Here is a 3,677-nt window from a genome sequence, read left to right on the forward strand (position 1 = left end):
CGTCGCCTTCGCCGCCACCTTCAGGTAAGAGGCCCGCTCCCCGCCGCCACCGCGCCGGCTCCGCGCGGGGAGCCCCAGCCCCGGCTGGCTCGGCCTGCGGACTCTTTGCCCCCGCCCCGCCCTCCGCGCCGACCTCCCCGGAGTCAAGGCCTCCGTGTGGTTGCTTGTTTTCCTTCCGAGCCGGAAGTGCACGTAGGAACCACACGCCCGGGCAGCAGATGGGGAAACTGAGGCCGGGTGCAGCACTCGGGCGTCCGCTGCCTCCCTTGATAAATGAGGACGCTGGTCCGGGCCAGGGAGGGGAAGGGACTTGCCCAAGGTCACCCGGGGTCAGTGGGCTTCCACTTGGCTCACGCGGCCCCTCCAGCGCCCCTCACCCCCCTCTCCTTGCCCCTCCAGACCTCTGAGCTCACAGGACACACCTAAACTGAGAATTCCCTGGGGGGCGGGGGAGGGAGGTTGGGAATAACCTCTGCAGAAAAGCCCCGGCCCCAGTGTCACAGGGAGACCAGGTCGCCTCATCCTGACCCCTGCTGTTAGAGGAGAATGAATTACTGCTACTAACTTTGGAGTGGATTTTACACTTGGGTAAGCTGAGGCTCAGAGACATGAGGGAATTTCCCCAAGACCACACCGCTGAGAAGGAGGTCACGATACGAACCTGGGTTCCCCGACTCCACAGCCTGACCCAGTGCCTGGCACAGAGGAGGCCAGCACAGTGCCCTCTCTCTGCCCTGCTCGGCCTGGCACAGGGAGTCGGGACCACAGCTGGGCTAGACTGGGGGCCTTGGTCCAGACACTACTGCCTAACATGGAGTAGGAGTCAGCAGTTAGTTCTCTTTTCCCCTAACTCGGTGTTCATTTCAGGGCAGAAACATGAAGCCTTCTAAGCTTTGGGGGCATCCAGCAAATATTTATTGAACACCTGCTGTGTGCCAGTGTGTGCACTGTTTGTTTGTTTGTTTTAACATCTTTATTGGAGTATAATTGCTTTACAATGGTATGTTAGTTTCTGCTTTATAACAAAGTGAATCAGTTATACATATGCATATGTTCCCATATCTCTTCCCTCTCACGTCTCCCTCCCTCCCACCCTCCCTATCCCACCCCTCTAGGTGGTCACAGAGCACCGAGCTGATCTCCCTGTGCTATGTGGCTGCTTCCCACTAGCTAGCTATTTTACGTTTGGTAGTGTATATATGTCCATGCCACTCTCTCACTTTGTCACAGCTTACCCTTCCCCCTCCCTGTATCTTCAAGTCCATTCTCTAGTAGGTCTGCGTCTTTATTCCCACTTCGCCCCTAGGTTCTTCATGACCATTTTTTTCGTGTTTTTTAGATTCCAAATTGTGAAAATGACTCTACTACCCAAAGCAATCTACAGATTCAATGCAATGCCTATCAAACTGCCACTGGCATTTTTCACAGAACTAGAACATTTCAACTTTTAGAACCCTTGCCATCACATGTACTGCATCAGACAGATGTGGCTAACTTTGCAGCTTCCTGAGTCATCTTGAACAAGCTAAGTGACCTGTGCCTCATCTATAAAATACCTGTCCCTAAGGTTGTCATGGGGGTGAAAGCGGCCAAAGCCACAAACAGCCCTGTGTAGAGCTGCCACTCTGGGAGCCTTTTCAGTTTTTAAGCCCAAGGCCTAGGAGTGGTTGGATGGGCACAGTTGACTGCATAGGTTGCCATAGCTCAGCATGTCCCAGCATGAGCACTGTTTAGACGCTGGAGGTACAAGCGGTCAACAAGACAAGTGTTGGCCTGGTTAGGGTGACGGGGAGGTACATCAGGGTCAGAGCCTGGAGAATTTCTCACGAGCCTGAAACCATCTCTCCCTGCACTGGTACCACCAGGCTACTAGTGGCTGGATCAGGCTCCTGGGCCCACACATGTGGGACCTGAAAAATGTCATTAGGTGGTTTATCATCACTCTGTCCTTTATGACCTGAAGGTTTTGTAAACATTGCCATACGTTTTAAACTGGGGCTACAGATGAAACAGGAGCCTCGCTGCCATGTGTTACAACCAGCAGAAGGGGACTGGGGACAGGATATTACCCACTTGCCACTCAGCCACCCTCCACTTGGCAGCCAGACCCATCTTTGGTACCACCATCCACTCAAAATCCTTCTGTGGTTTCCCACTTTCTAAGCATAAAGAACAAAAACCTTAACAGGGCCCATAAGGCCCTGCAGTCTGGGCCCCACCTACACCTGGCCTCCTCCTCCAGCTGCATCTCTGATCACTTTATCAGCAGCCCTCCTCGGGACCTTTGCACGTGCTCTTCTAGACCATTCCTCCTCCCTCATCTCCCTATTCCCAGGTTAACACCTGCTCATCCATCAGATCTGAGCCCAGCCTAGACTTGCATTCCAAGTTCCTCAGGCCACAGGACATCCCCAGGTATGTGGGAGGTTTAGCTCAAGGTGGAATTATACACTGTATATTGCTGGGATTAATTTCAGCCTGTACCCTGTCACCACCCCCGCCACAAACACACCTCTTGCAACTGTAACCCTCATGACTTCCGGGACTGGTCTGAGTTTGCTCAGAGGTGCTCAGTAATGAAGTCTACTTTTGGGAGTAGCTCTTGAGCAAATATGGGGACCTTGCTTTGTATAAAACCGTATTGTCCTTCATCAAAAAAAAAAACAAAAAACAAAACGCTGAAGTCACTTCTTAGTTTTGGGGGTAAGTGTTCATTCATTCATCCTTTCACTTACTCTGCCAGGCACTGTTCTAGGAGCCATCAGGGAATGTGCCACAAAAGCCACTGCCCTCACGGAGCTTTCTCTAGTGGGACCACAAACAAATAAACCTGTAACCCATTGTCAGGTGGTAGCAAATTTGATAAAGAAAAGTCACGCAGGGTCTGGTGGGAGCAGGCAGTGGTGGCACCTGCTGTCTTAGACCTGGATGAATAAGGAGGGAACTCTGCTGGGGAGGTGGGGAAGCACAGATGTCCTGAGTGGCATCCACTCCCACCCTGAGCCTCCTTGTCGGGGAGGCAGGCACAGGGGCAACCAGCCGTTATACCTGCGAGGAGGTGAGGCAGAGAAAGCCTGGTGGGAAGTTGGGGGTGGCTTCAGAGGTGGCAGGCTGAACAAATCCAGGAAGCCTCATGGCAGCTCCTGAGACCCTTTACTAAAGTGAAGAAGAACTTGGGTTTGAAGTCACACATGCCTGTGGAGGGTATGTCCTACCTGGTCCTGCCATTTGCCAGCTGTGTGGCCCTCACCTCTGTGAGCCTCAGTTTTCTTATCTGTAAGATGGGGACAGTGTTAGTCTCTTCCTTGTAAGGTTGTTGTGAGGCTGAAATGGGATCAGGATGCTTTTGAAGAAGGGCACCATTTGGACATGAGGACCCACATCAAGAAAAAAACAGCATGAGGTGAGGCCCTAGATGAGAAACCCAGCATGGGCTGGAAGCAGCAGATGGTTCAGTTTGGGGCAAGGCTGGCTGGAAGAAGGGAAGTGGAAGAAAACAGTGAAAAGTAGGGTTGTTACTGAACCAAGCTCAGCTCCGCTCACCCACACGTAGTAAAGCCAATCTACTGACACCGGGTTGTGGTGAAGTAAAGCTCAGCGTTTATTGTAAGGCTCCAGACAAGGAGTCTGGGGAAGTCAATGCTCAGAAAAAGCCAAACTCTCCGTTGGGTTTCAGG

General features: G+C 52.4%; 1 protein-coding gene across 7 annotated transcripts in view; it reads left to right on the forward strand.

Annotated features, from left to right (window-relative positions):
• The window catches only part of TMCO4 (transmembrane and coiled-coil domains 4), a 91,975-nt gene continuing 88,298 nt past the window's right edge, over positions 1-3,677 (forward strand). For 5 of the 7 annotated variants that reach the window (XM_024749873.1, XM_024749874.1, XM_024749880.1 and 2 more), the window contains exon 1: positions 1-24. The gene's annotated coding sequence lies outside the window, so the exon portion shown is untranslated. The remainder of the gene's footprint in view (positions 25-3,677) is intronic. The other 2 variants (XM_024749875.1, XM_024749876.1) reach the window with 2 other exon arrangements.

The sequence above is a fragment of the Neophocaena asiaeorientalis genome, unplaced genomic scaffold (assembly GCF_003031525.2).
Source record: "Neophocaena asiaeorientalis asiaeorientalis breed wild unplaced genomic scaffold, Neophocaena_asiaeorientalis_V1.1 scaffold275, whole genome shotgun sequence".
NCBI lineage: Eukaryota > Metazoa > Chordata > Mammalia > Artiodactyla > Phocoenidae > Neophocaena > Neophocaena asiaeorientalis.